The sequence below is a fragment of the Hyperolius riggenbachi genome, chromosome 3 (genome assembly GCF_040937935.1).
Source record: "Hyperolius riggenbachi isolate aHypRig1 chromosome 3, aHypRig1.pri, whole genome shotgun sequence".
In the NCBI taxonomy this organism is placed as follows: domain Eukaryota; kingdom Metazoa; phylum Chordata; class Amphibia; order Anura; family Hyperoliidae; genus Hyperolius; species Hyperolius riggenbachi.
In genome coordinates, this window is record NC_090648.1 from 17,576,893 (window position 1) to 17,594,457 (window position 17,565).

Here is a 17,565-nt window from a genome sequence, read left to right on the forward strand (position 1 = left end):
ACGTACGTGCATCAGGACTGTAGTGCACATGTACGAGCGTCCCCAGTACTGAGCCGATCGTCTTCGTAATACTCTGCCACCCAAATACTGCCGAAGCCTCCCCAAGGAGGGCCGGAGACTTTACCAGGAGTACAGCGGAAGGAGGACACAGAGAGGACCAGAAAGCCCTATGGGTCCCAGAGCCTTCCCTCTTAATACTTATCCAGTTTTTTCTTTCCAGAGTCACTTTAAGTCTCAAAAAGTTCAAACACAATCTCAGGCAAGTTCTAGTTATTTATTTTGTAAAGCCTACATCCTACATGATACTATCGTATGATGTGCAGGTTTAAAAGAACAATCCTCCCTTATTTACAAATGACTGAGACACAAGTCCACCAGTAACTGGGTGTTATATCTTCGGCCGCTGTTGATTCTTCCACCGCAGGAAGAGATGTTGCCCAGTAGTGGGGTCTAAGCGTCCACGGGTCTTCACCGACAACCCCGAAGGGAAGGCTGGACTTAGCTGCCTAGTGTGCACCAGGTCACTACTGGGATAATCTCAGCTGGTGGTTGAAAGAACAACGACACCTCAGTGTAGAGTATCCAGTAAGCGTAATCCGGGTCCGGGCAAAGGTCAGGGCAGGCAGCAGACAGACGTAGTCGAGAGGCAGGCGTGAGGTCGAGGCAGGCAGCAGGCAGGCGTTAGTCGGAGTACAGGCGTAAGGTCGAGGCAGGCGGCAGGCAGACGTAATCCAGTTGCAGGCAGGGTCAAGGCAGGCGGCAGACAGACGTGGTCAAGTATCAGGCAAAGGGTCAAACCAGGGGCAGAAGATCAAGAGTAGTCAGGCAATCCAGGTCACAACGGCAGATCAAACAAGTAAAAGGCTGGCCGGAGCTCAAGGGCTAGACAGGCGAACCACACACTAGCTGTCAGAACGAACAGCACCGACTGCTGGGAGAGCAGGCCTTTTATAGGGGCAGGGCTGCACTTTGGCGCGTAATCCTGGCCGCTGCGCATGCGTACGAACGTCCGCCAAAACCCCGCGCATGCGTACGCGAGGTCTGACGCCATTCCGCACAAACGTACGCACGCCCCCGGCAGCCGTCGCTAAACCGCGGCCGGCAACGCGCGCGCGCACAGAGACCAGAGGACGCCAGTGCAACGCGGAAGTAACACGCGGAGGACGCCGAGGACGGAGCAGAGCCACGTGAGTATGACACTGCCCCCCCCCTACGGGCAGTCTCCGAATGCCTTCAGGACAAGGCTTTTCTGGATGCTGTCTATGAAACGTATTGACTAACCTAGGTGCGCGAACGTTCCGTGCTGGTTCCCAAGAGTTTTCCTCCGGACCAAAACCTTTCCACTTAATAAGATACTGAACCGATCTTCCCCGTCTCCTGCAATCCAAAATCCTCTCCACCTCGAATTCCTCCTCACCATCAACCAAGACCGACTGAGGCTGACCGACCGACCTTCCAGGAAATTTGTCCGGAACTACTGCCTTAAAACAAGAAACATGAAAAACAGGATGGATCTTCATTGAATCCGGCAATGCAACTTTAAAAGCAACCTCATTAATCTTTTTAATAATAGGGAAAGGACCAACATACTTAGGCCCCAGTTTCTTCGAAGGACATCGTATCTTCAGATTAGTTGTGGATAACCAGACTTGATCACCCACCTTGAAGTCAGGACTTTCCTTTCTCCTCTTATCAGCCTGTGTCTTCATTCTTGCCTGAGCTTGCTGAATATTTTCCTGGAGTAATTTAAAATTTTCAACAAGCCATTCCATCCTTGCCTGAACCTCCGGAACCTGAGAATGCACTTTAACATCTGGGAATACTGTAGGATGAAAACCATAGTTTGCTAGAAATGGTGACTGTCCTGTAGAAGAGTGGATGTTGTTATTATAAACAAATTCTGCAACAGGAAGTAAAGAGGACCAGTCATCTTGTGTTACTGAAGAAAAGCAACGAAGGTATTGTTCTAAAGTCTGGTTCGTTCTTTCCGTTTGACCATTAGATTGTGGGTGATATCCTGATGTCAATGAAGAACGGATCTCCAGTTTCTTGCATAACTCTTGCCAAAATTTGGAAGTGAACTGCACCCCTCTATCAGTGACAACGTCAGAAGGAAGTCCATGAAGCCTCACGACCTCTCTGATGAAGACCTCAGCTGTAATGGCCGCAGTTGGAATGGATTTTAATGGTATAAAGTGAGCCATCTTGGTGAGACGGTCCACGATCACAAAGATCACGGTGAAACCAGAGGAAGATGGTAATTCTACAATAAAATCCATCGCGATCATGTCCCAAGGGCGGGATGGGATGGGAAGTGGAGATAACAAGCCCCATGGTTTTGACCTCAGACTCTTAGACCTAGCACATGTCGAGCAGGAAGAAATATATTCACAACAATCTTTCTTCAGACTGGGCCACCAGAAGTTCCTTTGGAGTAACTCTGCTGTTTTGGCCACACCACCATGACCGGCCATCTTATGGTCATGAAATAACTGCAAAACCGAGCATCTTAGTGGTTCAGGAACAAAAATATTCTCTTCATGCATAAAGAGTCCATCCCTAAACTGAAGACTTAAAGAAGGATCGGGTTGCCAGGAGGTTGATACTTGTTTGATTTGAGATATGATATCTGTCTGGATTAAGAGGAAGTGCCGAGATGAGAGAATTGTATCAGATGTCCGGAGGTCAACTTCCCCCGGATACATTCTGGAAAGTGCATCTGCTTTAACATTCTTGGAACCGGGTCGATAGGTTAAGTGAAACTCAAACCTGGAGAAAAATAATGCCCACCTGGCCTGTCTGGGGCGGAGACGTTTAGCAGTACGGAGGTATTCCAGATTCCGATGATCGGTGTAGATAATGAATGGATGTTGGGCACCTTCTAGTAGATAGCGCCACTCCTCTAATGCCAGCTTAATTGCCAAAAGTTCTCGATCTCCGATATCATAATTTTTCTCGGCCCCACTTAATTTCCTGGAAAAGAAAGCCACTGGGTAAAGGAGATTCTTTGGTCCAAAGCGTTGTGATAAAACTGCACCAACCGCAGTTTCTGAAGCATCCACTTCTACTATGAATGGTTGAGTAGGATCTGCATGGTGTAAAATTGGAGCGGAGGTAAACAGAATCTTCAACTGTTCAAAAGCTCTTTGTGCCTCAGAAGTCCAACAGAAACTAATGTGAGCCTTCGTGAGTTGAGTGATAGGTGCCACCACTGCCGAGAACCCCTTTATAAACTTCCGGTAAAAGTTGGCAAAGCCAATGAATCTCTGTATTCCCTTCTTATCAGTGGGAACTGGCCAGTCAAGAATAGCAGAGATCTTCTGAGGATCCATGGCTATACCCTCGGGAGAAATATGAAATCCCAGGAACTGAACAGTTGATCTTTCAAACTCACATTTTGTAGGTTTTGCAAAAAGACCATGAACTCTCAGGCGCCCTAGCACCCTCTTAACCTGCTTCCGATGTTCCTCCAAGGAAGAAGAGTAGATAAGAATATCATCCAGATAAACGATCATAAAAGTATCCAGAAAATCCCTAAAGATGTCATTCACGAAGTGCTGAAAGGTTGCTGGGGCGTTGCACAGGCCGAATGGCATCACCAGATACTCATAATGTCCGAAGCGAGACCGGAATGCCGTTTTCCACTCGTCTCCTTCCCTGATGCGGACAAGATTGTATGCTCCCCGGAGATCCAACTTAGAGAACACTTTGGCTGTACGAAGACGTTGGAAGAGATCGGGTACCAAGGGCAGAGGATATCTGTTCTTAATGGTGATTTTATTTAACGCTCTGTAATCAACACACGGCCTAAGAGTTCCATCTTTCTTCTCCACAAAAAATATGCCTGCGCCTGCGGGTGAGGTAGAATGTCGAATAAATCCCTTCCGAAGATTTTCTTCAATATAATCTTTCAAAGCTTTGGTTTCAGGGTCAGACAGAGGAAAGATGTGTCCAAATGGAATTTCTGAACCTGGGAGAAGTTCTATAGGACAGTCATAGACTCGATGTGGGGGTAGAGTCTCAGCTGCCCTTTCATCAAAGACGTCTAGGAAGTCATGGTAACAGGCAGGAACTGTGGACTTGATCTCTGAACTAATGCATAAGAGACGTCCAATCTGAGGAAGGCAAAACTGTGCACAGTATGATGATGAGAAGTTGATCCTGCCTGTTGTCCAGTCAATGCTGGGATTATGTGCCTGCAGCCATGGTATACCCAGAATCACAGGAAATAAGGGAGATGGGAGCAGATCAAAGCTGAGATACTCTTGGTGTTCAGAAGAGAGGGTAACCAGTAAAGGTAGGGTTTCTTGTGTAATAGGCCCAGAACTAATGGCCGATCCATCGGCTAATTGTACAGGAAGACATTGGCTCTTGTTTCGAACTGGTAGATGTAGTTGCTGGGCTAAGTTGGTATCCATGAAACAAGAGCATGCTCCGGAGTCGACAATGGCTTTAAGTACGATCACTCCTCCTGGACCCTGCAGGGAAAGAGATAAGGAGATATGAGCTGAGGATCCTGAAGAGACCTGTGAGAAGTAATCCTTACTTATAGTAGACTTACTTGGAGGCCTTACAGGGCAGGCTTGGAGGAAGTGACCGGTAGCTCCACAATAAAGGCATAGGTTAGCGGTACGTCGACGTTGGCGTTCCTCAGTAGTTAATGGAGAACGGGTAAGCCCAATCTGCATCGGCTCGGGCTCTTCTAATGAAGAGGAAGGACCACTAACCACCGGAACTGGTGGGATAACAGGAACTGACGGACTCCAGGCGGATCTGAATACACCTGATTTCTCCAAACGTCTCTCCCTTAATCTACGATCAATTTGAATGGCTAGTTTTATAAGCTCTTGAAGAGTCTCGGGAATACCCACTCGGGCCAGCTCATCTTTAAGAGAATCACAAAGACCCAATCGGAACTGGAATTTTAATGCAGCGTCATTCCACTGTGTATCAGGACTCACACGGCGGAAGTCAGTGACATACTCCTCCACAGGGCGTCTACCCTGTCGAAGGGATTGTAGAGCCGATTCTGCAGAGGCAGCTCGTCCTGGATCGTCATACAGTTCGGCCAGGGCAGTGAAGAATGTTTCCAAGGTACTAAGAGATGCATGTTGCTGGTCTCTCAGCTGCAGAGCCCAGACCTGAGGCTCTCCTTGCAGAAGGGAGATGACCGTTCCCACCTTAATTGGCTCAGACGAAAAAGTCCGGGGCAGCAAGGAGAAGTGAAGGAGACAGGCACTCTTGAATTGTCTGAATTTTCCCCGATCCCCCGAGAAACGCTCGGGCAGCGGGATCCTTGGTTCTGGCGCAGGAGCAGGTAGTGTAACGGGAGGAAGGATGCCGACAGCAGGTGCCCTGGCTTGAATCTGATCCTGCATTTGGACGTAACCCTGCTGGACCTGTTGTACAGAGATCCTGAGTTCAGCAATCTGTTGGCATAGCTGATCCATAGGAGAGAGTTCCGCAGCACTTGATACTCCAGAGGTGTCCATGTTGGCTGTTCGTATCTGTTATATCTTCGGCCGCTGTTGATTCTTCCACCGCAGGAAGAGATGTTGCCCAGTAGTGGGGTCTAAGCGTCCACGGGTCTTCACCGACAACCCCGAAGGGAAGGCTGGACTTAGCTGCCTAGTGTGCACCAGGTCACTACTGGGATAATCTCAGCTGGTGGTTGAAAGAACAACGACACCTCAGTGTAGAGTATCCAGTAAGCGTAATCCGGGTCCGGGCAAAGGTCAGGGCAGGCAGCAGACAGACGTAGTCGAGAGGCAGGCGTGAGGTCGAGGCAGGCAGCAGGCAGGCGTTAGTCGGAGTACAGGCGTAAGGTCGAGGCAGGCGGCAGGCAGACGTAATCCAGTTGCAGGCAGGGTCAAGGCAGGCGGCAGACAGACGTGGTCAAGTATCAGGCAAAGGGTCAAACCAGGGGCAGAAGATCAAGAGTAGTCAGGCAATCCAGGTCACAACGGCAGATCAAACAAGTAAAAGGCTGGCCGGAGCTCAAGGGCTAGACAGGCGAACCACACACTAGCTGTCAGAACGAACAGCACCGACTGCTGGGAGAGCAGGCCTTTTATAGGGGCAGGGCTGCACTTTGGCGCGTAATCCTGGCCGCTGCGCATGCGTACGAACGTCCGCCAAAACCCCGCGCATGCGTACGCGAGGTCTGACGCCATTCCGCACAAACGTACGCACGCCCCCGGCAGCCGTCGCTAAACCGCGGCCGGCAACGCGCGCGCGCACAGAGACCAGAGGACGCCAGTGCAACGCGGAAGTAACACGCGGAGGACGCCGAGGACGGAGCAGAGCCACGTGAGTATGACACTGGGAAGCTCTTGTTTAGCCTTGGTCTCCTTACTCTTTATACCTTAAACTAGAGACTAGAGGCAACCTAAGGTTGAGCAATAGGGTCATTATGGCCAATCGCTTCAGAATTAAACTTGAACACTACCTGAAGCAAATGATCCCAACCGATAAATGTTATTTTTGTTTTAATCCTGTTGGGAATTTCCCTGTATGTTATTTGTTGTGTTTTGAGAAAAGCTAAAGGTTGTAGCAGAAATGTTGTTAAACAAGGTGTGTTGACACCGAGATGAGGTGTGGTTACTGATGGTTGGCCAGCAGTTGGCTCGTCCCCCCTCCAGTGTGACGCTGGCAGTACAGGTTCCGTAAAGCCTACAGTACAATTTTCTATCAGATCTACGGATGATCTGATAAGAAGTTGCATCATGTGTAGATGCCCAAATTGTTCAAGATTGATAGCACGATCGATTTTGTATTGATAAGTACCCAAAATCGATTGCGTTATTGATCGGAATACAACTGCTAGGAAATTGTCTGATCGATCCGTCGCTCTGACAGAAAATTGTTCCGTGTGTACCCAGCTTAAGTCCATCTCTGGAAGAATGGAATAGAAGGTGCTCCTGTGACTCGGCACCACATTGGGACAATGGTGAGATCCAGGGAGGGGGAGGGGCTTTGCTGAGGCAGAAGGAAAACAGAGCTTTAGCATTACAGATATATACGGCGTTATCTCCTTCCTGTCTCTCCTTCTGTCCTGTCTCTTCTGTGCACCCTAATGTATATCTGACCCATGGCACAGTTACATACCTCTGTGCATTGTACGTTCCTCTCCTCGCTTCCTCCGGCTCCCCATAGTCAGTCCTTCAAAAGTTAGAATTTTGGTCAAATTTTCAGACTGTAAGAAGAGCCAGTCTTGCTGTAAAGTTACCTCCTATCACCCTCCCATTCTTTCCTCTTCCCCATTCCATTCCTTCCTATCACCCCTCCCATTCCTTCCTATCACCCCTCCCATTCCCTCCTATCACCCCTCCCATTCTTTCCTCTTTCCCACCCATTCCCTTCTATCACTCATTCCTCCTCTTCCCTGACCCATTCCCTCCTATCACCCCTCCCATTCCCTCCTCTTCCCCACCCCCATTCCCTCCTATCACCCTCCCATTCCCTCCTCTTCCCCACCCCCATTCCCTCCTATCACCCTCCCATGCCCTCCTATCACCGTCCCATTCCCTCCTCTTCCCCACCCCCATTCCCTCCTATCACCCTCCCATTCCCTCCTTTCACCCCTCCCATTCCCTCCTATCTCCCTTGCATTCCCTCCTCTTCCACACCCCATTTCCTCCTATCACCTTCCCTCCTATCATCCTCCCATTCTCTCCTCTTCCCCACCCCATTCCTTTCTATCATCCATCACATTCCCTCCTATCAGTCACCCATCACATTCCCTCCTATCTCCCCTCCCATTCTCTTCTATCACCCTCCCATTCCCTACTTTTAAGGCCTGCCTTTTTTCTGTGTAAGAGTTTGACTTTAACCAAAAGTGATGATTTTTTTCTAGGATTGTTTATGAGGACCAGGGGGAACAAGGAGAGGGACACACAATGTACAGAGGGATGTGGATTTAGCTTGAACTTACCTCTGTGCTTAGCTTAGGTAGCTGTGCCTCTGGTCACATGTCCTTTAATCTAGTATCTACCTGTTTGGGGACCATTAGAGACATAGATGTACATTGGCCATCCGGAAAATGCAGAAACCTCCACGTCACTAGGAAGCTATGGAGGGTGCGTGCCTTGCTTCCATGTACAGAGGGTCGGCCTTATCTTACTGTATACTTTATGTTACCTCTCATTATGGAAGGTGTGGAACTATAGATAGAGCCTGGCTTCCATGTACAGAGGGTCACCCTTATCTGTTTACTTTGTTACCTCTCATTAGTGGTCATATTTAGAGACTTGATAAGGCTGATAATGGCTATGGTGATACTGGAATCTAATCTGCACTTCATGTATGTGTAACATTGGTGGCGAACTAATTCCTGGCTGCGCTGACTGAAGGGCTCTCCCCGGGCAGCTGCAGAAGGCCCGCCCCCTCCCGCCATCACTTCCTGTACCCTCACTGATCTGCTATATTGTCACCACAGCCTGCAGAAATATGCATGGAAGTTATCTATACATGTTATTTTGTTTCATGTTATTCTGTTTTAAAACTGTTTACATTTTCAATAAATATTGAAAAAAATAAATATATTGAGGGTATGTTTTCTTGAAGTGGAAAGAATATAGAGGCTACCATATTGAGTTCCTTTTACGAAAAAGGAAAACATTTCTTTTTCTGGCTGAAATTCTGATCTTTCTATATCTGGGTAGGTAGGATTATTGAGATGCTAAAAAATTCCATCTTTTATGCAAATTGCATGAACTGGGCCAATCTGAACCAGAAGGGAGCTCATCCGATTGGCCCAGTTCTGAGCTGTGACTTATTAGCATGATGTTTGCATACAAGCTGGTATTATTAGCCTATCATTGGCTGTCTGTATGTGTGGGCTGTCTCTGAGTCACATGCCTGGAACAAGCATGCAGCCAGCCAGTGGGGTCAGCTCATCGGATCTGTTTACTGGTTCTCAAATATGGGGTGCAGCAATGGTTCCCTCGACAGTTTGTTTCCTTCAATTGTTTTCCCTTTTGTTAACCAGCAAAAAAAGGAGTCCAACTGATGTGTGCTGCTCTACACAACCAGCACAGCGTCCCTCCATGTGTGGTCCATGTATACTGGGCTGGCATACATCACCCGTGTCTCTGGAGGTGCTGAACTGCTCTTCTATAGCACTACACAACCGGCACAGCATCCCTCCATGTGTGGTCCATGCATAGTGGGCTGGCATACATCACCCGTGTCTCTGGAGGTGCTGAACTGCTCTTCTATAGCACTACACAACCGGCACAGCGTCCCTCCATGTGTGGTCCACGTATAGTGGGCTGGCATACATCACCCGTGTCTCTGGAGGTGCTGAACTGCTCTTCTATAGCACTACACAACCAGCACAGCGTCCCTCCATGTGTGGTCCATGCATAGTGGGCTGGCATACATCACCCGTGTCTCTGGAGGTGCTGAACTGCTCTTCTATAGCACTACACAACCGGCACAGCGTCCCTCCATGTGTGGTCCATGTATAGTGGGCCGGCATACATCACCCGTGTCTCTGGAGGTGCTGAACTGCTCTTCTATAGCACTACACACCCAGCACAGCATCCCTCCATGTGTGGTCCATGTATAGTGGGCTGGCATACATCACCCGTGTCTCTGGAGGTGCTGAACTGCTCTTCTATAGCACTACACAACCAGCACAGCATCCCTCCATGTGTGGTCCATGTATAGTGGGCTGGCATACATCACCCGTGTCTCTGGAGGTGCTGAACTGCTCTTCTATAGCACTACACACCCAGCACAGCGTCCCTCCATGTGTGGTCCATGTATAGTGGGCTGGCATACATCACCCGTGTCTCTGGAGGTGCTGAACTGCTCTTCTATAGCACTACACAACCAGCACAGCATCCCTCCATGTGTGGTCCATGTGTAGTGTGCCGGCATACATCACCTGTGTCTCTGGAGGTGCTGAACTGCTCTTCTATAGCACTACACAACCGGCACAGCATTCCTCCATGTGTGGTCCATGTATAGTGGGCTGGCATACATCACCCGTGTCTCTGGAGGTGCTGAACTGTTCTTCTATAGCACTACACAACCAACACAGCGTCCCTCCATGTGTGGTCCATGTATAGTGGGCTGGCATACATCACCCGTGTCTCTGGAGGTGCTGAACTGCTCTTCTATAGCACTACACAGCCGGCACAGCGTCCCTCCATGTGTGGTCCATGTATAGTGGACAGCATACATCACCCGTGTCTCTGGAGGTGCTGAACTGCTCTTCTATAGCACTACACAACCAGCACAGCATCCCTCCATGTGTGGTCCATGTGTAGTGTGCCGGCATACATCACCTGTGTCTCTGGAGGTGCTGAACTGCTCTTCTATAGCACTACACAACCGGCACAGCATTCCTCCATGTGTGGTCCATGTATAGTGGGCTGGCATACATCACCCGTGTCTCTGGAGGTGCTGAACTGTTCTTCTATAGCACTACACAACCAACACAGCGTCCCTCCATGTGTGGTCCATGTATAGTGGGCTGGCATACATCACCCGTGTCTCTGGAGGTGCTGAACTGCTCTTCTATAGCACTACACAGCCGGCACAGCGTCCCTCCATGTGTGGTCCATGTATAGTGGGCTGGCATACATCACCTGTGTCTCTGGAGGTGCTGAACTGCTCTTCTATAGCACTACACAACCAGCACAGCATCCCTCCATGTGTGGTCCACGTATAGTGGGCCGGCATACATCACCCGTGTCTCTGGAGGTGCTGAACTGCTCTTCTATAGCACTACACAGCCGGCACAGCATCCCTCCATGTGTGGTCCATGTATAGTGGGCTGGCATACATTACCCGTGTCTCTGGAGGGGCTGAACTGCTCTTCTATAGCACTACACAACCAGCACAGCATCCCTCCATGTGTGGTCCATGTATAGTGGGTTGGCATACATCACCCGTGTCTCTGGAGGAGCTGAACTGCTCTTCTATAGCACTACACAACCACCGCAGCATCCCTCCATGTGTGGTCCATGTATAGTGGGCCGGCATACAACACCCGTGTCTCTGGAGGTGCTGAACTGCTCTTCTATAGCACTACACAACCAGCACCGCGTCCCTCCATGTGTGGTCCATGTATAGTGGGCTGGCATACATCACCCGTGTCTCTGGAGGTGCTGAACTGCTCTTCTATAGCGCTACACAACGAGCACAGCATCCCTCCATGTGTGGTCCATGTATAGTGGGCTGGCATACATCACCCGTGTCTCTGGATGTGCTGAACTGCTCTTCTATAGCACTACACAACCAGCACAGTGTCCCTTCATGTGTGGTCCATGTATAGTGGGCCGGCATACAACACCCGTGTCTCTGGAGGTGCTGAACTGCTCTTCTATAGCACTACACAACCAGCACAGCATCCCTCCATGTGTGGTCCATGTATATTGGGCTGGCATACATCACCCGTGTCTCTGGAGGTGCTGAACTGCTCTTCTATAGCACTACACAACCAGCACAGCATCCCTCCATGTGTGGTCCATGTATAGTGGGCTGGCATACATCACCCGTGTCTCTGGAGGTGCTGAACTGCTCTTCTATAACACTACACGACTGGCACTGCGTCCCTCCATGTGTGGTCCATGTATAGTGGACAGCATACATCACCCGTGTCTCTGGAGGTGCTGAACTGCTCTTCTATAGCACTACACAACCAGTACAGCGTCCCCCCATGTGTAGTCCATGTATAGTGGGCCGGCATACATCACCTGTATCTCTGGAGGTGCTGAACTGCTCTTCTATAGCACTACACAACCAGCACAGCATCCCTCCATGTGTGGCCCATGTATAGTGGGCTGGCATACATCACCTGTGTCTCTGGAGGTGCTGAACTGTTCTTCTATAGCACTACACAACCAACACAGCGTCCCTCCATGTGTGGTCCATGTATAGTGGGCTTGCATACATCACCCGTGTCTCTGGAGGTGCTGAACTGCTCTTCTATAGCACTACACAGCCGGCACAGCGTCCCTCCATGTGTGGTCCATGTATAGTAGGCCGGCATACATCACCCGTGTCTCTTGAGGTGCTGAACTGCTCTTCTATAGCACTACACAGCCGGCACAGCATCCCTCCATGTGTGGTCCATGTATAGTGGGCTGGCATACATTACCCGTGTCTCTGGAGGGGCTGAATTGCTCTTCTATAGCACTACACAACCAGCACAGCGTCCCTCCATGTGTGGTCCATGTATAGTGGGCTGGCATACATCACCCGTGTCTCTGGAGGAGCTGAACTGCTCTTCTATAGCACTACACAACCGGCACAGCGTCCCTCCATGTGTGGTCCATGTATAGTGGGCTGGCATACATCACCCGTGTCTCTGGAGGTGCTGAACTGCTCTTCTATAGCACTACACAACCGGCACAGCATCCCTCCATGTGTGGTCCATGTATAGTGGGCTGGCATACATCACCCGTGTCTCTGGAGGTGCTGAACTGCTCTTCTATAGCACTACACAACCAGCACCGCGTCCCTCCATGTGTGGTCCACGTATAGTGGCTGGCATACATCACCTGTGTCTCTGGAGGTTCTGAACTGCTCTTCTATAGCACTACACAACCAGCACAGCGTCCCTCCATGTGTGGCCCATGCATAGTGGGCTGGCATACATCACCCGTGTCTCTGGAGGTGCTGAACTGCTCTTCTATAGCACTACACAACCAGCACAGCGTCCCTCCATGTGTGGTCCATGCATAGTGGGCTGGCATACATCACCCGTGTCTCTGGAGGTGCTGAACTGCTCTTCTATAGCGCTACACAACCGGCACAGCGTCCCTCCATGTGTGGTCCATGCATAGTGGGCTGGCATACATCACCCGTGTCTCTGGAGGTGCTGAACTGCTCTTCTATAGCGCTACACAACCAGCGCAGCATCCCTCCATGTGTGGTCCATGTATAGTGGGCCGGCATACAACACCCGTGTCTCTGGAGGTGCTGAACTGCTCTTCTATAGCACTACACAACCAGCACTGCGTCCCTCCATGTGTGGTCCATGTATAGTGGGCCGGCATACAACACCCGTGTCTCTGGAGGTGCTGAACTGCTCTTCTATAGCACTACACAACCAGCACAGCATCCCTCCATGTGTGGTCCATTTATATTGGGCTGGCATACATCACCCGTGTCTCTGGAGGTGCTGAACTGCTCTTCTATAGCACTACACAACCAGCACAGCATCCCTCCATGTGTGGTCCATGTATAGTGGCTGGCATACATCACCCGTGTCTCTGGAGGTGCTGAACTGCTCTTCTATAGCACTACACAACCAGCACAGCGTCCCTCCATGTGTGGACCATGTATAGTGACCGGCATACATCACCTGTGTCTCTGGAGGTGCTGAACTGCTCTTCTATAGCACTACACAACCAGCACAGCGTCCCTCCATGTGTGGTCCATGTATAGTGGGCTGGCATACATCACCCGTGTCTCTGGAGGTGCTGAACTGCTCTTCTATAGCACTACACAACCAGCACAGCATTCCTCCATGTGTGGTCCATGTATAGTGGGCCGGCATACATCACCCGTTTCTCTGGAGGTGCTGAACTGCTCTTCTATAGCACTACACAACCAGCACAGCGTCCCTCCATGTGTGGTCCATGTATAGTGTGTTGGCATACATCACCCGTGTCTCTGGAGGTGCTGAACTGCTCTTCTATAACACTACACAACTGGCACTGCGTCCCTCCATGTGTGGTCCATGTATAGCGGACAGCATACATCACCCGTGTCTCTGGAGGTGCTGAACTGCTCTTCTATAGCACTACACAACCAGCACAGCATCCCTCCATGTGTGGTCCACGTATAGTGGCTGGCATACATCACCTGTGTCTCTGGAGGTTCTGAACTGCTCTTCTATAGCACTACACAACCAGCACAGCGTCCCTCCATGTGTGGTCCATGCATAGTGGGCTGGCATACATCACCCGTGTCTCTGGAGGTGCTGAACTGCTCTTCTATAGCGCTACACAACCGGCACAGCGTCCCTCCATGTGTGGTCCATGTATAGTGGGCCGGCATACATCACCTGTGTCTCTGGAGGTTCTGAACTGCTCTTCTATAGCACTACACAACCAGCACAGCGTCCCTCCATGTGTGGTCCATGCATAGTGGGCTGGCATACATCACCCATGTCTCTGGAGGTGCTGAACTGCTCTTCTATAGCACTACACAACCAGCACAGCGTCCCTCCATGTGTGGTCCATGCATAGTGGGCTGGCATACATCACCCGTGTCTCTGGAGGTGCTGAACTGCTCTTCTATAGCGCTACACAACCAGCGCAGCATCCCTCCATGTGTGGTCCATGTATAGTGGGCCGGCATACAACACCCGTGTCTCTGGAGGTGCTGAACTGCTCTTCTATAGCACTACACAACCAGCACAGCATCCCTCCATGTGTGGTCCATGTATATTGGGCTGGCATACATCACCCGTGTCTCTGGAGGTGCTGAACTGCTCTTCTATAGCACTACACAACCAGCACAGCATCCCTCCATGTGTGGTCCATGTATAGTGGCTGGCATACATCACCCGTGTCTCTGGAGGTGCTGAACTGCTCTTCTATAGCACTACACAACCAGCACAGCGTCCCTCCATGTGTGGACCATGTATAGTGACCGGCATACATCACCTGTGTCTCTGGAGGTGCTGAACTGCTCTTCTATAGCACTACACAACCAGCACAGCATCCCTCCATGTGTGGTCCATGTATAGTGGGCTGGCATACATCACCCGTGTCTCTGGAGGTGCTGAACTGCTCTTCTATAGCACTACACAACCAGCACAGCATCCCTTTATGTGTGGTCCATGTATAGTGGGCCGGCATACATCACCCGTGTCTCTGGAGGTGCTGAACTGCTCTTCTATAGCACTACACAACTGGCACTGCGTCCCTCCATGTGTGGTCCATGTATAGTGGACAGCATACATCACCCGTGTCTCTGGAGGTGCTTAACTGCTCTTCTATAGCACTACACAACCAGCACAGCATCCCTCCATGTGTGGTCCATGTGTAGTGTGCCGGCATACATCACCTGTGTCTCTGGAGGTGCTGAACTGCTCTTCTATAGCACTACACAACCGGCACAGCATTCCTCTATGTGTGGTCCATGTATAGTGGGCTGGCATACATCACCCGTGTCTCTGGAGGTGCTGAACTGTTCTTCTATAGCACTACACAACCAACACAGCGTCCCTCCATGTGTGGTCCATGTATAGTGGGCTGGCATACATCACCCGTGTCTCTGGAGGTGCTGAACTGCTCTTCTATAGCACTACACAGCCGGCACAGCGTCCCTCCATGTGTGGTCCATGTATAGTGGGCTGGCATACATCACCTGTGTCTCTGGAGGTGCTGAACTGCTCTTCTATAGCACTACACAACCAGCACAGCATCCCTCCATGTGTGGTCCACGTATAGTGGGCCGGCATACATCACCCGTGTCTCTGGAGGTGCTGAACTGCTCTTCTATAGCACTACACAGCCGGCACAGCATCCCTCCATGTGTGGTCCATGTATAGTGGACTGGCATACATTACCCGTGTCTCTGGAGGGGCTGAACTGCTCTTCTATAGCACTACACAACCAGCACAGCATCCCTCCATGTGTGGTCCATGTATAGTGGGTTGGCATACATCACCCGTGTCTCTGGAGGAGCTGAACTGCTCTTCTATAGCACTACACAACCACCGCAGCATCCCTCCATGTGTGGTCCATGTATAGTGGGCCGGCATACAACACCCGTGTCTCTGGAGGTGCTGAACTGCTCTTCTATAGCACTACACAACCAGCACCGCGTCCCTCCATGTGTGGTCCATGTATAGTGGGCTGGCATACATCACCCGTGTCTCTGGAGGTGCTGAACTGCTCTTCTATAGCACTACACAACCAGCACAGCATCCCTCCATGTGTGGTCCATGTATAGTGGGCCGGCATACATCACCCGTGTCTCTGGAGGTGCTGAACTGCTCTTCTATAGCACTACACGACCAGCACAGCGTCCCTCCATGTGTGGTCCATGTATAGTGGGCCGGCATACATCACCCATGTCTCTGGAGGTGCTGAACTGCTCTTCTATAGCGCTACACAACGAGCACAGCATCCCTCCATGTGTGGTCCATGTATAGTGGGCTGGCATACATCACCCGTGTCTCTGGATGTGCTGAACTGCTCTTCTATAGCACTACACAACCAGCACAGTGTCCCTTCATGTGTGGTCCATGTATAGTGGGCCGGCATACAACACCCGTGTCTCTGGAGGTGCTGAACTGCTCTTCTATAGCACTACACAACCAGCACAGCATCCCTCCATGTGTGGTCCATGTATATTGGGCTGGCATACATCACCCGTGTCTCTGGAGGTGCTGAACTGCTCTTCTATAGCACTACACAACCAGCACAGCATCCCTCCATGTGTGGTCCATGTATAGTGGGCTGGCATACATCACCCGTGTCTCTGGAGGTGCTGAACTGCTCTTCTATAACACTACACGACTGGCACTGCGTCCCTCCATGTGTGGTCCATGTATAGTGGACAGCATACATCACCGGTGTCTCTGGAGGTGCTGAACTGCTCTTCTATAGCACTACACAACCAGCACAGCATCCCTCCATGTGTGGCCCATGTATAGTGGGCTGGCATACATCACCTGTGTCTCTGGAGGTGCTGAACTGTTCTTCTATAGCACTACACAACCAACACAGCGTCCCTCCATGTGTGGTCCATGTATAGTGGGCTTGCATACATCACCCGTGTCTCTGGAGGTGCTGAACTGCTCTTCTATAGCACTACACAGCCGGCACAGCGTCCCTCCATGTGTGGTCCATGTATAGTAGGCCGGCATACATCACCCGTGTCTCTTGAGGTGCTGAACTGCTCTTCTATAGCACTACACAGCCGGCACAGCATCCCTCCATGTGTGGTCCATGTATAGTGGGCTGGCATACATTACCCGTGTCTCTGGAGGGGCTGAATTGCTCTTCTATAGCACTACACAACCAGCACAGCATCCCTCCATGTGTGGTCCATGTATAGTGGGCTGGCATACATCACCCGTGTCTCTGGAGGAGCTGAACTGCTCTTCTATAGCACTACACAACCGGCACAGCGTCCCTCCATGTGTGGTCCATGTATAGTGGGCTGGCATACATCACCCGTGTCTCTGGAGGTGCTGAACTGCTCTTCTATAGCACTACACAACCGGCACAGCATCCCTCCATGTGTGGTCCATGTATAGTGGGCTGGCATACATCACCCGTGTCTCTGGAGGTGCTGAACTGCTCTTCTATAGCACTACACAACCAGCACCGCGTCCCTCCATGTGTGGTCCACGTATAGTGGCTGGCATACATCACCTGTGTCTCTGGAGGTTCTGAACTGCTCTTCTATAGCACTACACAACCAGCACAGCGTCCCTCCATGTGTGGCCCATGCATAGTGGGCTGGCATACATCACCCGTGTCTCTGGAGGTGCTGAACTGCTCTTCTATAGCACTACACAACCAGCACAGCGTCCCTCCATGTGTGGTCCATGCATAGTGGGCTGGCATACATCACCTGTGTCTC